The following is a 10,449-nucleotide window of genomic DNA, read 5'->3' as shown; positions in this document are numbered from 1 at the left end:
TTCTTTGCCATGAAGTTTTAGTAATCTTCTGTGACAATTTAAAATTAGACATTTATTGCAGTATGGGGTTGTTTGGTAATTTTTGCAGATGCACTGTCAATTTTGTGCACTACTAATCCTGAATGCAAATTGGCACATTTCTCAAAATAATTGTTTGAAAATGTGACTGTTTATCCTTTATTTTGATAACATAAAGCATAAATTTAAAGAGAAGATTGCTATCATTTGTCTGTTGGTACATCAGAAGGCTAGAATTCCAAAGTAAATATTTCTTTTCGGTCTTTCAGTCTCTACAGATTTAGCACCATTTTTCTGTCTTATATTTAATTTTTCAGTTAATGTTAATTTATTCTACTGTTCACATTAACTTTTTTCACTGAGTAAGATGAAGTCAAGTTATTGAATGCTCAGTATACATACAGGAACAGTAGCATGTGCTATCATAACAACAAGATGAGAAGATGGCAACTTCCTGTTCTGGTTTAAGACTACTGAGCTCTTTCACAGTGATGAATAATGGATCCAAGTCTGATACATCATTTCATACTGTAGGCTCCTCCTAAAGGTTGTATATTTTCTAACTACTAAACTGCTAAAATACAATTATTCTGAGTTTTTCACTTGCACTTGAAAACAAACTATTTTTTTCCACTTTTCCAATTATTTTCCATTTGTTCAAAAATTCTGTGGCTATCAATCATACAAGAGCTTACAAATCTGGATAGATGGAAAAACAAAAAAAACCAGTTTAACTAACTCCAGTTATCTCAGTCTGATCATTCAGCATCTCAGTCACTAGGGACACACTACTCTGATGCACTATTCTTGAAGCAGTTCCTCATTTGATACAGAGCCTGCTACAAAACTACTGTTTTCATTTTGAATCTTTGATTGGAATAAGTTTGAAAATGTTCTTCTATCATCAGATTCATTCTTGAGACAATCATTTGCATCAAGTACCTTATTCCATTGCCAGGCTACAGAATGATCTAGCTCCAAGTTCTTGAAAACAAATCTGAATTTCTTGTTACATAAATGGCAATAGTTCTATGTCCTGATAGTTCACCTACAATATCTCCATCCAAAAAAATCCCCCATTTTCCTCAGGCTGCCTTTGCTTTGTTCTACTAATAAATAAAGATAGATAGAACAAAATGTTCATCATTCCCCTTTAGAAGTTTATTATATTCATAGCACTGGATGCAGGGTTCAGTTTCATGATGAAAACCAGACACTTTGCATTGTCTCTGATAGTGTGCATCAAAGTGAACAGTTTGACTGGCATGTTATCTGCTTCCCACATTTTAAGATTACTGGTATTTTGCTTCAGGACATTTATGTTTAAAAAGCTCAGCAAAGCAAGATCAGATAAGAAGGCACACAAAGATTAACTCTGAAGTTCTCATTAAAACCAAATACTGTAATCATAGAAATGAGAAAAATATTTCTCTTCCTTACACATTTAGCTGTGCTTATCTACAAAATTACTATAAAGACATGCTGTATCTAGAAAAAAATAGTTTGAAAACAATTCTTCTGACAGATCTAGGTTACAATACAAATAATGTGGGCATCATATCTGTCATAAGTCAACATTTCTTCACTGGTACATGGATTTTCAGCATTAATTTGAAACAAATTACTGGGGGGAAGCATGGTGATAAGAAGCACTCATTGTCAGCTATATGGTGAAATGCTGTCTTTAGTTGTGCTGTAGGTCTCCTCACCTTGAACTGCTTTTCCTGTTATTTAATCTACTGTTTATTCAGAAGACCTTCTATCTGTATATTTTAATAGAAATGTAGATAATTATTTCCATTACACTAGCATAACATCCAAATTGTGTCTCTATACAATATTTCTTTTTCCTCATGTTCTAGATAGTTCAGTGACAATATGTGACTTGACCAGGACAGCAGAGGATTTTAGTAGAAGGAAAAAAGCTGAATCCAAAATATTCTTCAGCTTGAGAGTCACTATCCCATCCTCCCTTGTCTTTATTAAGTGTGTTCTTCAGTTGTATCAGTCTTATATGCAATAAATAACCAAATGATTTAGCTTGTTTTGACCTATCAGCCATTTCAATATGCAAAACTTGGAGTCCCTTGGAAGGGCTACAGAGTATGAGAAGACTTAATGATTTTCACTCTCCTGCCTGAAGTAACATGGGTGAGGCAGTGAAATCATGGTAGGCAGGTGGGTTTGTTTCCTTTTTATTTTTATGGTAGCCACTGTTGGAAACCTTCCTATAGAAACATTACAGCATACTATTTTGAGCTGTTGTCTGAATCACAGAATCATTAAGGTTGGAAAAGACCTCTAAGGTCATTGAGCCCAACCATTACCCCAGCACTTCCGTGCTCACCGCTAAACCGTCTCTTGAAGTACAATGTCTGCGCGTCTTCTAAATACCTCTGGGGCTGGTGGTTCAACCACCTATCTGAGCAGCTTCTTCAGTGCTTAAAAACTTTTTCAGTGAAGAAATTGTTTCTTATATGCCTTATAAACCTCCCCTGAGGCATCTAGAGGCTGTTTCCTCTTGTCCTATTGCTTGTTACGTGAGAGTAGAAATCGACCCCCCACCTCATTACAGCCCCTTTCCAGGCAGTTTTTACAGAGTAGCATGGTCTTCCCTCAGCCTCCTTTTCTCCAGGCTAAACAATCCCAGCTCCCTCATTGTCTCTTCATAAGATTTGTGCTTGTGTTAGTTTGGCATTTAGGGAAAGAAGTGGGAAACACTCATGGAAGTGATTTCTTTGAGAGAAGCTGCTGGGAGTTTCTTCTGTGCTTGAGATCAGGCCAATAGCTGGCCACTTCTGAGAACTGAGAGCATCTTGCACCACTGAAAAGTAAGTTCACCTTTGTGAATACCACCTTTTATAAACCCAAGCCCGGGAACTTCTCTCTCTCTCTTTCTTTCCGGCCTTGAAAGGCAGCAGAGCTCTGGTGAGGCTGGCCCTGCTGCCCTGCGGCCTGTGCGGCCTGAGGGGGGCTGAGCCAGAGCTCAGTGGCTCCCGGGCGGGGAATTGAGACTGCGGGAATTCCCCTGGCCCCAGGCCGGGACAGGCTCTGCTGGGAAGCGCTCTGGGTCCCGGACCAGTGCAGTGGGTGAAGCTCTTCTCAGGTGAGCTGAGCCCACCTGGGGTGTCCACCAAGCCCTTCCCAGCAGTGCTGCCAGGCCAGGCCGGTCTCTGGCTTGGCTGAAATTCTGCATTCGCTGAGTTTCACCATTAACTGCTGGGCAGGGGGAGGGGAAGCCATCGACCCGCGGCGTGCCGCCTCAGAGTGCTAGCCTGGCTTCTGAGATGCTGGCTGCCCTCCCCCACCACAGCGATCGAAAATCATCCACTATAAAGAGCTCCATCCACTGGCCTGAGTACAGGGGGACAATCCCTTCCCTAGTCCTGGTGGCCACACTATTTTCTGATACAGGCCTGCATGCCATTTGCATGTTTTCACACATATATTCTACCAATAGTACCACTTGCAATATGCTCACTATTAGAAAAATATTCAAAAAAGTTACTTTTCAACAAGATATTTGCTTTCATTTTTCATGTTAAAAAATTTCCATTTGTGAATGTTGCATTTCAATTTCATGCTGAAATAATACAATAAAAGCCTTCTGATTATTGAAAGTTTGCAAATGCAATGAGATAGTTAGTTTAGCCCTTTTATTTCTTTTTACTGGGGGGAATTGGGGAGGAAATCTCTGCAGATTTATTTACCTAGATTTATTACAAACAATATATTTGAACTCTGGCAAGGTGCCTTTATTAGAGATGACCTTGGGGGAAATAGTCAAGGTTTATTTTTTGGTTTTTCTCTGAGGCTTACTTGTAGGTTGTTGCAAGTGAGAATTAAGGTAAGAAATATCTGATGTGGCAGAAGATTGATAACACTGCATGTCCCCATGTATCCTAGCTGCTGGAAGCAGGTGCTCAGTACACCTTACTGACACGTGTAGTAGGTCACTCTTTCAATGGGGCACATTTGCATTGTAAATTTATGACTAGGATTTTTGGATCTACAGTCAGCCTGCAGGGCTCTCTTAATTCTAGTCAGGAGCTAGAAAGGATGACAGAATCATCGGAGCTGGAAAAGATGTCTAAGGTCATTGAGTCCAGCTGTTAGCACTGTCACGTTCACCACTAAACTGTCTGCAACTATACAGCTACAGGGTTTTTGAACACTTCAGGGAACTGATTCCACCACTTCACTGGGTTGTCTGATCCAAAACTTGGCTACCCTTTCAGTGAAGGAATTTTTCCTAATATCCATTCTAAACTTCGTCTGTTAGAATTTATAATTCTAGAGTAAGAGAGGGGCCTGTGTTGGAAGAGACTTTGAAGATCATCTAGTTCCAAAACCCCCTGCTGTGGACAGAGACACCTCTCAGTAGAACAGGTTGTTTAGAGCTCATCAAACCTGGCTTTGAACACTGTCAGGATTGGGATATCCACAATTTCTCTGTGCAACCTCTTTCAGTGTCTCACCACCTCACACCAAAGAATTTCTCCTAATATCTAAACTAAACCTATTTTCTTTTACTTTGAAGTCTTTCCCTTTCATCCTGTCCCTACATGCTCTTGTCAATAGACTCTCTCCATCTTTCTTCCTTTGGGTATTGGGAAACCTCTGGAAGAGATGTCTGGATGTGACTCCACCACCTTTCTAGGCAACTTATTCTAGTGCCTACCACTCTTTCAGTGATTTTTTTTTTTCTAATTTGAACTTTTCCTGGTGCAAATTAAGGCTATTTCCTCTAATATGTTTGCTTGAGACATGGTAGAACAGATTGACTCATGCCTCACTAGAACCAATCTCCTTTCAAGTAGTTGTAGACAGTGATGAGTTGTCCCCAGTTCCCTCAGCTGCTTGTGTTAAAAGTTGTTCTCTAGACCCCTCACCAGCTCCACTGTCCTTCTCTGGACATGCTCCAGCACTTCAATGTCTTTCTTGTAGTGAAGGGCCTGAAAGTGAACACAAGATTCAAGATGTGGTCCCACCAGTGCTCAGCACAGGGGTACAGTCACTGCCCTGGTCCATGCTGGCCGCACTATTGCTGATATAGTCCATTACAAACCAGATAATCTATGCCAAAAGCTTCCACTACTCATCTGTTATGAAAATGATTAGGATGTTGGAATTAGAGAATGGAAAATTGTCCGGAAGAAAGCAGAAAACTGTGAAGCACTGAAAGAAGTAACCTTTCATTAAAAAAATCTGCATCAAATTATTGAGGGAAATAGAAGCTAGAAAAAGGCATTGGAAGTGTAATTAATAAATGGTATTATAGTCCTTCAAGGAAATCAGAGTTTGGAATACCTTTTCTTAATGAACATTTCTCTTGAAAAATAGTGTTGTATCAGTCATCTTTGACATTTATAGCAATAACAAAATATTCTCATGTGTTTTCCTATGTAATATTGTTTAAATGGCATAATAAATACTGTCATTCTGTGTACTAACAAAAAAGTTCAAGCCTTTGTTCTGTGCATGATTGCGTTTACACATTATAGAACTATGAAATATTTACAGAGGGAAGGTTAAATCAATACAGGTTTAAAATTTGCACTTCTGTCTCCTGGGGCTTATATCATCTTGATTTAATGAAGTAAAAGGAGAGAGAATGTTGACACACAGAGAAAATATTTCGATTCTCCTTTATTGTACATAGAGAGGGTATTAAAGTAGAATTTGCTGTTGATTCATACTGTAATTAATTATTACACCTTTTTTTCAGGCTATCATTTGAGTTGTCTCATTTGCAAAACAGAGAAACTAACTGTTAAGCAAAGGAGAAGGAAGAAATGAGATACAATCAACAGAAAAGAAAAAAATTATTCTTTAAACCATGCAATTACTTAACCAGTGCTGATTACTAGTGGATTTAAAATACAAAACATTATTTGAGCTAAAAGAAGAAAAAAACGAATTTACCAGAGTTTCCTGAAGAAAAGGGAAAAAAAAACCCACAACCCCCCCACCCCTGAGCATGTCAGGACAATGTGAAGTTTGTAAGTAAAGGAGCATGTATTCCTAAATATCTGGTCTTACCTGGTTTCTTGGGTAGTTAAGCTCTTAAATCAAATTAGCATAAATTATTGTCTCACACACACATTTTTCAGATCAGTTCAACAGCTGGATAGGAATATGCCCATTGCTATTCATTAAAGTCTCACTTCATCCATGTAAGGATGGCTAGCTTTTTTTTTAAAATTTTGAATGCAGACAGACAAGATATTCACAGAATATAATTTATCTGATGAATATAAAGACTACAGTTTCATTTAGGATTTTCTCTGCAAAGAATTAAATTTTTCTAAATATAATTTTTTAATTATCAAGAATTGTTTAAGATTATATAGTAACATCTTTCAGATTCCTCTGTTCACTGGCTATTAGCTTATTCTCTCATTCTTACCAATTATTTATGGAGTATAACAACTTATGCCACAGTTCTGCTCTTTGGTTTTATTGAATGACGTTTTGATAAAGAATGATCTAGAAGAAGGAAGTCAGAGTGATTTTTAAACCCTATTAAACATTCATTAATTGTTTTTATTTGCACAGTAATTTAGGATCTATTACTGTGGAGACAAGAAAAACTGTCACTTTTTTTAGTTCCTACTGGCAATTGAAATTGATAGTAGTTAAAACTAGGAAGAGGATCCAACTAAAATGCTTGATTTAATTTACTCTGCAGACTTCCCATCGCGGTACCTGTGGTAAAGTTTGACAAAGACAGTTGCTGGATTCTGCACCTGGGAAGGATTTCCTGGAAAGCAGGCCCACGATAAGGACCTGGGGGTCCTGGTCCATGACAGGTTGAACATGATCCAGAGGTGCCCTGGCAGCCAGGAGGCACAGCCCTGTCCTGGGGGTCATCAGGCCCAGCATCACCAACCAGGCAAGGGAGGGGATTGTCCTGCTCTGCTCTAAGCTGGGGCAGCCTCACCTCCAGCGTTGGGGGCTGGTTTGGGTGTTACTATATGAGAAGAATCTAAACTTATTAGATTAGTGTCCAAAAGAGGGCTGCAAAGATGTTGAATGGCCTTGAGAAAAGATTTATGAGCAGCTGTGGTCACTTGGTCTGTAGGAGACTGTGAGTAGACCTCGCTGCAGTCTGCAGCTTCCTTGTGAAGGAAAGAGGAGGGGCAGGCACTGATCTCTTCTCTGTGGTGGCCATTGATGGACCTTAGGGAATGGCCTGAAACTGAATCAGGGGAGGTTTAGGTTGGATGTCAGGAAAAGATTCTTCAAGTAGAGGGTGGATGGGCACTGGAACAGATTCCCCAGGGAAGGGGTTACAGCACCAGCCTGACAGAGTTCCTAGAAAAATCTAGAAAACAAACACACGGTGTGATTCCTAGGGTGGTCCTCTGCAAGGCTAGGAGCTCAACTTCAACAATCCTAATGAATCTCTACCAACTGAGGATATTTTACAGTTCTATGATTCTCAGCATATCTTGTTCTGAAGTTACTAGTTAGATTACTAGTTAGATTCAATAATTCCCTTTTTTTTTTTTTTTTTCAACAATGCATAGGCTTCTCATGGGCTAGGAATTTATCTGGTGAGACATTTATTTTGGGGGCTGCTGTGAGTGAAGAACCCATCCAGCAAGAAAGAATTTAATGAATGCAATTCAGGGGCATAATTTCAAAGTCCTGCTTGAGAAACAAGGTGTTAAGTGTCCATAAATGCTGAGAAAAACACTATTGCCCACCGACAATTTACCAGTGTGTTTTCATCTCTGAAGCTTTCCCTTAGACATGATAGCAAAGGAAAAGTCTAAGTAATATCTAAGTGTGTATGTGAGATGCTTCTCAGTACATTTTCTGCTTATGGCACAAAAGAAGTTGTAGGCAACGGCAGGAGGATATTGAAAACCCCAGGATTATTGTGGCACCCATTTACAGGCTTGTGTAAACTCAGAAACTTGTAAAGACATGATATTACAGATTCTCTTTAACACAAACACAAACCTGGAAGAAAATTCTACTCTTTCAAACAGAAATGTAATTAATACTCTCACTCACCAGATCGTTAGAGACAGTTACCTTCAGATCCTGTTCAGATCGGAATCAGGAAACTGAGTGTAGGCAGTGAAAACCAAGCTATGAGCAGTTCCTTGACCTTAGAATAAGCATGAAGAATTATTGGGTTTGCATGGCCAAGCAGGTGGGCTACAGGGCTGGCTTCTATGGAAAGTTTCTGGGAGTGTCCTTCATGTCTGGCAAAGTAAATCCCAGCTGGCTCCAAGACAGACTTGGTGCTGTTTAAGTCTGGGACAATTAGAAACAGTGGTTACACCTCTGTGATAACATCTTTAAGAAGAAAAAAAAAGGTTATTGCAGAGTTGTAACTGAGGCCAGAGAAGAGTGGGGTGAGGAAATCTGAGATGAACAACTCTATAGGCACTGAGGTCGATGAAGAAGGAGGAGGAGGAGGTGCTCCAAGCACCAGAGCTGAGATTCCCCCACAGCCCCTGGTACAGCCCATGGTGAGGCTGTTGTGCCCCTGCTGCCCATGGAGGTCCATGGGGATGCAGAGATCCACCTGCAGCCCATGGGGGAGCCCAAGGCTGGAGCAGGTGGATACCTGAGAGGAGGCTGTGACCCTGTGGAAGATCACAGAGAGAGGAGCACACACTGGCATAGCCTGTCTTTGGAGAACTGCACCCTGTAAAAGAGGGACCCAGGCTGCAGCAGTTTTGGAAGGACTGCTGCCCATGGGATGGACTCACACTGCAGCAGTTTGCAGAGAGCTGTTGCTCATGAGACAAACTCACATTGGAGAAATTCATGGAGAGCTGGCTCCCATGGGAGGGACCCCACAGTGCAGCATGAGAATGGCTCATCTCCGTGGGCAGCAAGAGAAGCCTCAGGTGATGAACTGACCGTAACCAGCATTCCCTGTCTCCCTGCACTGCTGGGGGAGGAGGTAGAGTTGACAGGGGGGCCAGGCGGGGAGAAGATGTTGATGGTTTATGTTATTTCTCATAATCCTGCATTGATTTGTTAGCAATAAATTCAATAATACTTCTAATTCTAGCCTGTTTTGCCTGTGACAGTACTTGGTGAGTGATCTTTCCTGGTCCTTAACTCATGAAGCCTTTGTTACAGTCTCTCTCCCCTGTACAGCTGTGGAGGGGAGTGATAGAGAGGCATCAGTGACTGCCTGGCATCTGGCCAGGGTCAACACCATACACCAGATCGATAGAGACAGTCCTCTTCTGATCTGATTCAAATCAGAATTGAGAAGCTGAGACTAAGCAGTGAAAACTAAACTACGGGTATTCCCCTGACCTTAGAATAAGTGTGAAAAATTATCTTGGAAAATATTGTGAAGTGACAATCAATATTCATTAACACTAAATTGGTTTATTTCTATTAATATTTTGTTTCATTCATTGTAATGCAAAGAAGATTGTCATCAGTGATGGTGATAATGCCTGTTTGTGAAGGAAAAAAATATTGCACAGAAGCAATTGCAGCCAAAGAGGAGGGAACTGACAGTATGTGAAAGAAACAGTTCTGCAAACATTAAGGAGGAAGTACTCAAGGCAGTGGAACAGAGATTTCTCTGCAGCCCATAGTTAGGACTGTGGTAAGAAAGGCTGTCCCCTTACAGAGGTCCAAGGTGGGTCAGATACCCACCTGTGGCACGTGGAAAACCAATCCAATGCCAGAGCAGGTGAGTGTGACCAGAGGAGACTGTAACCCTGTGGGTATCTTGTGCCAGGGCTTGGCAGGACCTGCAGAGCCATGAAACCAGGAACCTGTGGTGGAGTAGGTTTTCTGGCAGGACTTGTGACCATGTGGGGGAAGCACCCTGTGAAAGGGACCCATGCTGGAGCAATTTGTGAAGAGCTGCAGTCTGGGGGGAGAAGGACACATGTTGGACAGGTTTGTGTAGTGTAGTTTCCCATGAAAGAGACCTCATGCTATGAGCAGGAGAGGAATGTGACATGTCCTCCACTTAATGAGAAAGAAACAGCAGAGACAACATGAGGTGAACTGACTGCAGCCCTCATTCCTCACCCCCTGTCAGCGTCTCTTCTGTCCTGTGTAAGTACTGGCTGATATAAGTTGTGATGATAATTTTACAGCTTAGGCATGCAACCTATGACACGACTGGGGGAAATGAAGCCACTTTACCAAAAGGCCACTGGGAAAATCATAACTGATTTATAACACTGAAAATATTGTTAAGATCTGTATGAGTGACAAAACCCCTGTTCTTCATGTAAAAATATTTTCAGTGGACTAACTGATGAAAATATTTACTCTATGTTTTTGTGACTTTTCTGGGAAACAAGCTAAAGCACGAAGCACCAACCACAATTTCAGATAGGAAAATGCAAGTGAAGACAGGAAATTCAAGTAAATTGAGAAATCAGTACTGTAGTGATAGCAATAATCATGATGTCTGTGTTGCTGCAT

This window comes from Cyanistes caeruleus, chromosome Z, assembly GCF_971803275.1.
Source record: "Cyanistes caeruleus chromosome Z, bCyaCae1.hap1.1, whole genome shotgun sequence".
NCBI lineage: Eukaryota > Metazoa > Chordata > Aves > Passeriformes > Paridae > Cyanistes > Cyanistes caeruleus.
Note: the sequence above shows the minus strand (reverse complement) of the source record.